At 35.7% G+C, this 11,797-nt stretch overlaps 1 long non-coding RNA gene and 1 other non-coding gene across 2 annotated transcripts in view; both read left to right on the forward strand.

Annotated features, from left to right (window-relative positions):
* The first annotated feature begins 374 nt into the window (after positions 1 to 374).
* Positions 375 to 446, forward strand: trnat-cgu (transfer RNA threonine (anticodon CGU)). Its single transcript has one exon. It is a non-coding gene; the product is annotated as a tRNA-Thr (tRNA).
* Positions 447 to 1,175: 729 nt separating this feature from the next.
* LOC141281938 (uncharacterized) overlaps positions 1,176 to 11,797 on the forward strand; it is an 18,363-nt gene continuing 7,741 nt past the window's right edge. The window contains exon 1 of the long non-coding RNA XR_012336373.1: positions 1,176 to 1,548. This is a non-coding gene — a long non-coding RNA (uncharacterized lncRNA). The remainder of the gene's footprint in view (positions 1,549 to 11,797) is intronic.

The following is an 11,797-nucleotide window of genomic DNA, read 5'->3' on the forward strand; positions in this document are numbered from 1 at the left end:
ATTTAAAGGATGCGAGACTATGATGAGTTCAAGTTATTAGAATGATAAACATCATGTTAAATACGGACACATTTAACAAGTTAATACAAAATAGTACAATTTAAATCAATCTTTAAATTTCACATGATGACAATAATCAGCTCTAAATATATAACAGTTTGCTATTGTGATAATCCAGGGATCTATTGTTCTTACAAAATGTAAACAATCATTTAGATTCAGTCATAACTCAGATATAACTCTGCCGAATTGAATTTGCATTATACCGCTAAAAAAAAATCACGACCGCCTTTGAAGTAAATTAAAGCCATGTCTAAGAATGACGACTCAACTATGGTTGATTGTTATACAGGAATTTCACGGCTCAGAGCGCAGGCGCGGTGGCCAAGTGGTAAGGCGTCGGTCTCGTAAACCGAAGATCGCGGGTTCGAACCCCGTCCGTGCCTTTTAAACACCATGCCGTGGACTCAAGTGATCGAACCTTAACCTAAGGTCTCGCTTCATCTGGGTTAATCGTTAGGCTCGTGATAACTAAATTTAAAGAGCAAGTATACCCATCAGATGTTTCAGTGATATTAGTCACCAAAATGGGAGGGTTTATACTGGTATCCAGTTTGTAAAGATGCCCTAATACGTGTCGATATACTAAATATTAAAATACTAATACTAAATCGTTAAAATAATAGCTCTGTGATGAATATCGCGCTCGTGCCTACACAGTGCCTGCATCCCTCAAAATTCACGCTGTAAGAATAAATGGCAAAGCACTGTCACAGTCTCGCCAACAGGGGGAGGCAAAGAGCAAGAAATCACTTCTGTAATCCTACAGGTTTGATTGCAGATTTATAAATCACCTTTATGAGATTCATGCATTTATAGACGTTTTCCAAACTCCATGTCTGTATTTGATAAAAAAACAACAACGTGACGTTAAGATCATAACAAGAGGATGTTCTAAATTATAGATTTACAAATGTAAAGTCTACGTTATTCATAAATTCTATATATGAGGATGCTGATATAATATTTAGCTGATAAAGCGGTCAAAAGATGTAAACTCGGCCGTTACGCCTCGGGGGTTTCTAAGAACGTCCCTTCCTAGTTTCTATATTTGGAAATGACTTCTAGGAAAATAGAAACTGCCAGATCCATATCCAGTTCCACGTGTTAAACTTTGCTCCCTTTTAAAGCGAAAGAAAAGCATTGGCCGGCGCCGTCCATGCATATTCCGATGTGAGCGATTTTACATATTGCCACCCATCGACGATCATTAATAGACCGGAGAACGTCCGCGAGGAATTTCGCGCACAATTGGCGCGTGTTGCTGAAAACGGGATCTCCCCCTGCACGGCCCCTGCTTACCTAGTGGCGTGACCATGAAGCAATGCATGAGCAGAGAGATCTTAACATGCACGGAGTCAGTCTGCTGCTCCAGACGCCTGCTGATCTCACCGCCACGAGCACGTACAACGTGCACGTAAAGAAACGACATCTGATTCAAACCGGCCAGATGTCTCTTATAACGCGACAGCGCTTAGCGCGTTCGAGGTAAGTTTAAAGCGATAATGCATCGATGCGCGTGTTTTCTTCAGCTGATCTATCGGCAGGTGTGATGCAGAATACTTATTAATTCCACTGATGATGTCATCGTAGACATTCTGCTAACCGTTAGAGTGGAAATTCAAATTTTGAATATAAATGCAAAGGACGGATGACGTGTCTAATAAAGCGTTGAAATATTAGGCGCATGCACGTTTTATTTTCCGCGGATGTCGCTTGCCGACAGAGGCAGACAGATTGTGTCTGAGTACCTGAACTCTCTGGGGAGTCAAACGCACTGTCTGGGACCCAATTGACGATCAGTTGTCCGCAAACAAAAAGCTCAATAGGGCGGATTCGATTAAAAGCTTTTGATGTCTTCCTCAGATCGTGCGCTTGGGAAGCAGGTTTGAACTTCACGTATAACCACTGTAATTGTTGCATATGTGTATTTTTATGCTGACATGTTAGCCATGGCTGGAGAAGGGCACCTGCTGTAATTTATGATTGGTAGAAAGTAACAAAGAAAAGAGAATGGGAGGAATGGAAGCAAAGAACATCCAAACGAAGACGCTTTTGTTATCATCTCTATTTGTAAGGCAGAAAGGCTCAGAAATATGTTGTATAATAAATTAAACTGGAAATTATTATTTTAAAAAATCATTGTGATCTCAGTGGCGGGACTTTGGGGGCAAGGTGAGTATTGATCACAGTCCAACTGGCCCGCAAAGTCCCGCTTTTGGGATTTACTCTTACTGCATACAGGAAACGCACTTCTGCATGTACTTGTTTCTTCACCTTTACCAACCACAAGTAATCAATTTAATTAGACGATGTCATATTGGCATGTTTCTACCTGATGCTAGTCAGTGAAAATGTTTTGTTGCATAAACTTTAAGCATGAACCTGTTCATATGTCCTGTGTCACAGCACTCTAAAAACGTCTCATAAATAAAGTGGCACACATTTAAATCTAAATGCAATGCCGCAGGGAGAATAAGGGGCTTTTGGGGGCACTTGTGTTTCAGTTTCACCATCATAATGCCCCTAAAAATCCTTATTGCTCTTGCACTGATCACCATCATGCACTTTGCAACCTTATAATGTAAATGTGTAGGCTGCTGGTATTGCAGTTGTGTCTATTGAGTATAATATTAATGCACTGTATTTACATCTATTAACATTTCAGACCTAATGCACAAAAATATGATTTTTATACAAGATATTTACACTGCTAATAATGACAACACAACAGTGATACTTTAAGTGTAAAGTCTATAGTAAAAGTCATGGGAATGTCACATATTATGTGCTGCTTTGTGCAAATTATGCCGTGCTTTTGCACTGAAGGCATCTGTAACACTTTACAACAAGATTATATTTGTTAGTTAGTGGATTAGCTAACATTTAATAATCTTTGTTTATGTAGTTTCAGCATTTATTAATGCATTTTTTTTTTCAAAAAGTGTAACTAATATTAGTTAGAGCACAGTGAATAACATAAACAATTGTTTTGGCATTAATTAACAAGATTAATACATGAAAAACTATACATTGTTCATGTTAGCTAATGCATTTACAAATGTTAACAAATACAGCATCTTATTTAGCCTTAATCATCAGCTGCATGTACTCAAGCGTTTTTTTTTTAGCTTATAGGAGCAACAGCCATGTCTTATTTTTTAAGTCTGTATTTTATGTCATACAGGATTTTATATTCTTTCTAAAACGTATCGATTGGCCCCTGTCCCCTGATGTCCAGTCAAGTAAGAGAAAAGAGACTTGCACATCTACATTCACGCTTTGCATTTATATTTCACTAAACATTTCAAAAACACAGGGAAAATAGCAATAATGATTTACATTGGAGTGATCTTTTATTACACTCCCAAAGGTATCATGTCGTGTTATTATAGGAACAAGGGATCTGTTGCTAGTTGAGGGAACAGGATGTGATTCCAAGAATGTGAGGAGTCCTATGCCACATGTTAGTTGTCGATAGTTCTGTTACAACTTGCCAAATTGCAACAGCTGGGAATATTAAGTTGTAAACGTTCACATACTCGATGTGATCTATTTCTAGCAACTATCAATAGAATGAAATATATTTTAATTGTCTAAGGTTCGTATCCGATTGTAAGATTACATCGCATGCGTTTTGCACAGACTGGCAACCCTTTAAAATCTCTGGGCACTGAGCTGGTTACTTGAGGAGGAATTAGCCGTGGTCCTTTCTCTGTTCTGCGGCCCTGTTAGGGCTCAGCTCATGGTAATAGGAGAAAGGGAGAGTTTCAGCTGGGAAAGTAATTATTGACACCCCACACAGCCGAAAGTGAATCCAACAGTGAATCCTTCCTAACTAAACTCATTTTATACAACAAAGTTTTGTTGCCTGTAACTGTAATAGAATGGACTTTTGTAATGGAGACAGTGAACATCACACACATATAAATGCTGTTTAAATCTACTGCATTGCGTTACAGTTAATTAGGACATTTTAGAGAGCAAAACATAAAATGGATGAGTGGCAACCAGGCTTTGTTTAAAATATTTAAAAAAAATTTAAATGAACAAAAGCATTTTGTTTTTCTTCTTATTGTTTCTTTTATACGTTATTAAAGCCTCTGAATCCGTATTTATGAATCACTGGAGAGTCATTTGTGCTGAGTCAGCAGTTCACATTATGTGCACTTTATAAGTTCACGTTATAATTTCAACCAGACTAAAGCAGTGACTTGACTTTATAAAACGTACACTGAGATGAGGCATTTACATGTTCTTTTACTAACTGTGTCATGTACACATGTACAAAGAGATTAAACTTGTAATTCAACTATGCAAAACCTGCGGTAGCTTGAGTACAGCTGCCAATGTAAATGTAATATGTAAATGAATGAAAACTTAATAACAGTCGTACAAAAATTGGTTAAAGTTGTCAAATACTCGAGTGTATCTATTTCTTTCTTTCTCAGACAAAGCGAATGTTTAGCATTTCCCATAAGCATGTGTTCTCCTTCTTGTCCTCTGTGTTTGCCCTCGCTCAGTTTATAGTACACAAATAGAGGTTGAGCTCGTTTGGTATAAAGTCAGTTCCATTACATGCACTACACATGCACTACACACTGTAACAAAATAAAATTCAACCTATTTAAAGCTTTGGCTTAAACAAGTTGACATAACTTATAAATTCAAGTTGAAATTTTTTAAAGCAATATAAATATGTCTTGATTTGACAAAAATGCTGCATATTTTTACAGTTCACTGTAAGTTGATTTACATAAGAGTCTGACAAATGCATAAATGTAAAACCTTTTGACAAGTTGCATGTTGAAGCACACATACACACAGTAAGACTTCAGTTTCTGCCTCCTGGATGTCATTTGGTTAATTTTTTATTATTAACTTATCTCAAGTTTAACTTACAACAAATTGTGTAACAAAATCCAGCATTAAGTTTAAACAAATGTAATATGCAAGTCAAATCAATCTTAAAGTTTTGACTTAATATGACATAACTTAGAAAAATAAGTTGAAATTATTTAACTAAATTTGTTAAAGTAAACATAAAAATATATGTTGATATGATATCATTTTTTACAGTGCAGGTACTCAGACAAAACAATACAAATCTGGAAAACAGAAAAATGCTATGCTCGTATCTCTTGTGTAACCTATGTCTCCAAATTCGCCAGGGTAAAGCTGGTTATATCCAAAAAAGATAAACAGATTTATTTGTAAACAATATCTGTTATTTATTAGTGATTTTTATTTATTAAGTCGATTTTTATCACTAATTGCTTGCGGAAAATATATAACACTGTTACATTTATACATGTTAAAAATAGAAATGCGAGGTTTCCCGGACAGGGTTTAGATTAATCCAGGACTAGGCCTTGGTTATATTAGGACATTAAAGTTGTTTATACAAACATGCCTTACAAAAAACAATACTGGTGTGCATCTTCAGACAAAACAATGCACTGATATATGTTAAGATATGTCAGTGCACGATATTTTTTTATTAAGGCAGCTCAAAAACATGCATTTTAGTCTGGGACGATAAGCCCTGTCCGCGAAACCACCCCAAAATGACATCATTTTCTCAAAACAATTTAGTTTATAAATCAATACACACATTTTAATCAGTTAGTAGATTATCAGTTAGCAAATGTAACTAAAACCTGAGGGAAATAAACTTGTCATGTGTTTAAACTACTGTAAACAACCAAATCATCAATATGCCTCACAGCAGGCTTGTAAAAAGCCATGTTTTTATTTTTATAGCTCATAGTGGTGCACTGAATAGAGAGCCTTCAGTATGAGGCGTTATTGAAGCCATAATTAGAAAGGTTATTTGTTTATACGGATTTCTTTATAAATTGCTTTTAATAAACCAGAATACAGAATTTGCAAGGTTGGAAACAACACCGTTAAATTTGAGTGTTATTTGTAAATGCCGACAGGTACATCTGAAATGTTAAGACATGCAATAGTTCTTATGTCATTGGTGCACCAACTGGTTTGTAGAGACTGCACCATCCCATGTAGTAAATTCACACCTCTTAGCTGAGTAAAATATATAGACAATTCTCACGTGACAAGTTGTGCAACGCAAGAGCAGCATGTTTACTGTTTCTTGCCCTACAGTTATATTAAGAATAGAAATCAACAGAAGATCTGATGCATGTCATGGTTGTTTGTTAGTTTGGTTAGTTTGTTTTTAATTTATTGTTCCATTGTTTTTGCCTTATGCAAATTATCCGTGTTTTTTGTGGTAAAAGTGTAGTAACCATGGTTTATTTTTGGTGTATTAATTACTATAAGCAAAACCTTGGTTTTACTACACTAACGATGGTTTAACTATTTTGTGGTTACAATGGTTCTACTACAGTAAACATGCTTTTTTAACTGTAGTAAAGCCATGGTTTAATTTGGTAAGAGATTGATAGATCGACCTTCAGGTGGAGCCTTATTTTTTACTTTAATGCAGTTTTGTTTGATTTTTAATTTAGATATTTTGCAAAAATATTTGTGACCCTGCATGTGAAAACCCAGTTGAAGTAATTTTAGTGATTTACTGTTTATTACACAAAATATTCTACATAAAGATCATACTGTTAAAATATAACCTTGAACCAATTTTTTACTGTTAATTTTAACAATTGTTTTTGTCTTTATTTGACCAAGCATTTTTATAGTGTTGTTTTTTATTTATACTTCTCTAAATGAGCTACTTTACATAACAAAGCAAACATTTATAAAAAAGTTCAAAAGATTACATAAACTTGATTTTTAATATTTTAATGACCTGTTTGGGGGCTTGTACACCAAGCCGTTTACACCGGCATATGTTATCAAATCTTTCCAATGGAAGCGGTGTAATTTTCAAAAACGGCACCAAATGGCAGCAACTGGGGTTTTTTTTTCAGAGCTGAGCGCCTGGAGTTGTGCTGTGTCTGAAACCGCTCCCCCGTTCACTCATTCACTATTCACTATATAGTGAATGAAAGTTAAGTCGACTATATGGGGAAGAAATTAACAAAAATGAGCAAGCGATTTTGGACACTGACGTAAACATAAACTTACTTGAGTAAATTTTCCAAGCATCTGTGGTTTCAGAGTGTTTGTCTTGGGAAAAAATGTACTTATCTTTACTAAAAAAAATTTTACATTTTAAAGCATAGAATCATACTGTGTATTCCTTTTATATTGCATATTAAAATTTATTTAATACCTAATTACATAAAAATTGTGTACTTTTAATTTTCTTCAGTAAAAGTACAAAAGTAAAGTAAAAAAAAAAAATGCTAGACGTTTAATGTACTTAAATATTAAATATAAACCAAAAACTTAAAATTATGAAATGTAGGGGAGTAAAAATTATGATAATATGCTTTGGAATGTATGTTTTCCAAAGAAAAACACTGATAAAATACGAATACTTATGTAGAAAGTAAAAATACTTAAGTAATGTCCACCTCTGCACCTGTGTGGCTTTATGGATTGTACTGTAAAACGATAAGATTTACTTCACATTTGTCATGTTTATTGTATTAGTTGATAATAAAGAGAACAAAACAACTGCTTGTTGTATTTATTTGCTATTATGTTTATTTATGATATTTAATATTCATATGTATTGTTATATTTTAAATAAAAGGTATCACATAAATTTTTAATTTGTTTATAACTAACAACAAGAACTAACAAAAGTGTATAAAGTAACGTACATTTTTCTCCCGTTTTATCTTGGGAAATAGTGAGTGAGTGTACACTGTAAAAAAAATCCGTAGAAATTACAATGGAATTGCAGCTGGGTTGCCGGTAATTTACAGTAGATTTAAATTTATGTTATTTACTGGCAAGAGTTTGTTCAAAGTTAAATAAATTTTAAATATTATCAAGTCTTTATCTTTACAGAATAAAACTATACAATAACAGCCTCATGCAAAGCATTCTGGGAACCAAAAATCATCATCAACCTTTTTCTGTTTTTTTGCTTCAGATTTTGTTTCCCAGAATGTTTTGCTTGATGCTGTTTTTTTAGTTTTACTCTGTAAAGACAAAGACTTGTAAATGTTAAATGTTCATTTAACTTTGAACAAAATATTGCCAGTAAATAACATAAATTTAAATCTACGGTAAATTACCGGCAACCCAGCTGCAATTTCTACGGGATTTTTTTTACAGTGTACATCGAATATTACCCTAAAAGTCATAGTGCATTGTTGGTAAAAGTGAACAATGTAGAGAATGAAGATGTTAACTAAAACTGTAAAAATTTGCGGTAATTATGCAGCTGGGTTGCCAGTAACTTACTGTAGAAGATAAAGGCTGAAAATGTTTCATGTTCATTTAACTTTAAACAAACTGTTGCGAGTAAATGTAAAATCTACAGTAAGTTACTGGCAGCTATTTGCCATTAATACCCAGTAATGCTGTAATTTCTACAGATTTTTTTTACGATGTAAGGTTTCGGTCACCAATACAAAACGGCACTTTATATGAAATAGGAAGCAGTTTCGGACAAAGCATGGAAAAATGTTCAACTTTAGGTAAAACGCTCAGCTGGTCAGTGTCGCTTTAAACACTTTGGTACATGCCCCTTAAAGTTGAACTTGGTCATTTTATATATTGGTTATGCTGATATGGCAGTTGATGAATAGCATCATACAAAAACTTTCCATTGCCGATAATAATTTGCTATTTGCAGTTAGCCATGATTCATTTATTCCACGAGTGATAGTATCCAATTACAGAGATGCCAGCTTGGGTCTTATGATCTCCACATTTCAGCCCCTACGAGGTGACCTGCTCCATCTAGAATTAAACAGCTATTATTATTTGGCTGCTATTAATTCTTCATCTCATGAGTGTTTATGAATTTAAACAAAACTGCTAATTATGAATTACTTTGCTACAATCATTCCAACATTGTGTGATGTCCAATGCATGCTGCTCCAATATGTGGACTTTAAAGTAAAATTTCCCTTTAGAGCTAAAAACAAATGCATTTTAGAAAATAAGTATATAAGGTATTATACGACCATAATATCAGATTGTTTGGCAAATATATAAATCTAATTGATATGCATTTGGCAGATGCTTTTACCCAGCCCAACTTACATTGCATTTGATCTCTGAGAATCGAACCCACGGCTCTGGCGTTGGCTGCGCCATGCTTTGCCAACTGGCATCCGTTACTGTTTTTCTTTTTAACTTTTTGTTGGTTACTGTTGTTCTCCTCAGCGACGTTGCCAGAATCTACACCGAGACGGAAAACAGACAGTCTGTCACCACAACAGAGATAACATAATCATTAATGGCAAATGCATTAAAGATCAGTTCGTTACTAAAGACTGATTTTTCACCAAACGCGCTATTAAATTTGCCTTGCCATCTGTTGCAAATTTGAAAGAAATTATAGACCTGACAATACTGGTTTTGTTGTTTTGATTTGCCAGTGGGCTTAGCATGCCCTATACGCAGTAATGGATCATGCTCTTTGGCTGACTATGTTGTCTTTGTGGTTATCACGAGTCCATCACACACTGCCTACATGCTCCTGTGATACAGCAAATTAGCCTCTGTACACAACAGTGACTTTGCTATTCGCTTAAAATAAATAGCAGGAGTTTCCATAGTGGATCATGGATGCTTTAAAATATGGAAATATTTTACTGGTGGCAATATTACAAGATTCAGTGTTTTTTATACCATTACAACTATTAGAGTGATCAAAGGGATGGTGAGAAATAACGAAAAAAAGGCTGAATTGACTCTATTGATAAAGAATGTCTTACAAAACTTGAATTTTATGATCCATGGATCCTTTCCTGGAGGGGTATTACCACGTGGCAAACCATTAGTCTGCATTCTTTGTATCTGTAATGCTCCTGTTGTGTGGGAGAGGAGTGTAGCCATGCTGTCATGAGTCATGAGGTCAGGGATACAGAGACGCACACACATACACACATTAGACTGTAGCGAGCATACAGCTCTTAACTCAAACCACATGCCGCCCTCTCACAGCCAAACCAAATGAATGAATGACTATTCTGAAAAAAGAGCTGAGCCCAGCTCCATGCATTAAGGTGCCTGGCAGTCATCTGATATTCATTTGTTAACACGTCCGTTTCATCGCTCGCATTTTTCTTATCTGTGTCAGCGAAGCCTCAAAAGCTTTGGGTTTTAAGGGAATCTTGGAGGGATGGTTCCCAAGCGTTAGTTCCTGAAGATTTACTTCCCGTGTGCTTTTGCGGCCGCTGTTTCTTGGGCTTTCTGCAAGGGGAAATAAAAAAGAAAGCAAATGCACATGGTTTTTATTTCAGAGTCACATCCTCAGTGTTTCAGACATGGATTTCAGATTTATAGGTTTAAAATGAACCTGTGTGTAAATCATATGATAGCGAGTGAAACATCTGTAAAGACGGGATAGCGAAAGATTACTGGTAACGTTTCCCTATCTATCATTTACATGATAATATGACAAGGGCAAGGATGACTCAAATTTTACCCACTTTCCTGATTGAAACACATGAGACAGGTTAAGACTTGAGGTTGCTCTCAGAGAAACATCCAGTTATTTAAAAAACGAATCACTGTATGCTGCAAGTCCAGACATTACTCTGATCATTCAAATAAAACTTATCTATCTATATTTACCTATCTACCTGTATGTCTAATTATTTATCTATCTGTCTGTCCGTGCATGCGCCCGCCCATCTCTCTGTCTGTCTAATTATTTGTTTGTCTGTCCATCTACTTATCTGCCTATGTATCTACCTATCTATCCATCTGTCTGTCTTTCTTACTATCCATCCATCCCTCTACTTATCTACCTATCTACACTCTAAAAATGGCTGGGTTATTTTGACAGATAATGGGTCAATTTGGACCGAACACGTGCTGGGTTAAAAATGACCCAATGTTGGATTGTTGTTATGCGACCATAGGGTTTAATAACCCAGCATTGGGTCAGTTTTTACCCAGCACGTGTTCTGTCAAATATTTACCCATTATGGGTCAAAAATAATCCAGCCGTTTTAGGAGTGTATCTATCTGTCTTTCTGTCTATACATCCATCCATCTACTTATCTACCTATCTATCCATCTGTCTGTCTGTCTATCCATCCATCCGTCCACTTATCTATCCATCTGTCTGTCTTTCTTACTATCCATCCATCCATCTACTTATCTACCTTTCTATACATCCATCTGTCTTTCTTACTATCCATCCATCCATCCATCCATCCCTCTACTTATCTACCTATCTATCCATCTGTCTGTCTGTCTGTCTGTCTATACATCCATCCATCTACTTATCTACCTATTTATCCATCTTTCTGTCTTTCTAACTATCCATCCATTCATTCATCCATCTCCCTTCTTATCTACCTATCCATCAATCTGTCTGTCTTTCATACTGTCCATCCATCCATCCATCTACTTATCTACCTATCTACCCGTCTGTCTGTCTGTCTGTCTGTCTATACATCCATCCATCTGCTTATCTACCTATCTATCCATCTACAAGTCTGTCTGTCTGTCTGCCTATATGTCTGTCTGTCGTCTATACATCCATCTGTCTACTTATCTACCTATCTATCCATCTGTCTGTCTTTCATACTATCCATCCATCCATCCATATATCTACCTATCTACCCGTCTGTCTGTCTGTCTGTCTGTCTATACAGCCATCCGTCTACTTATCTACCTATCTATCCATCTGTCTGTCTTTCTGACTATCCATCCATCA

The sequence above is a fragment of the Paramisgurnus dabryanus genome, chromosome 3 (assembly GCF_030506205.2).
Source record: "Paramisgurnus dabryanus chromosome 3, PD_genome_1.1, whole genome shotgun sequence".
Classification (NCBI taxonomy): domain Eukaryota; kingdom Metazoa; phylum Chordata; class Actinopteri; order Cypriniformes; family Cobitidae; genus Paramisgurnus; species Paramisgurnus dabryanus.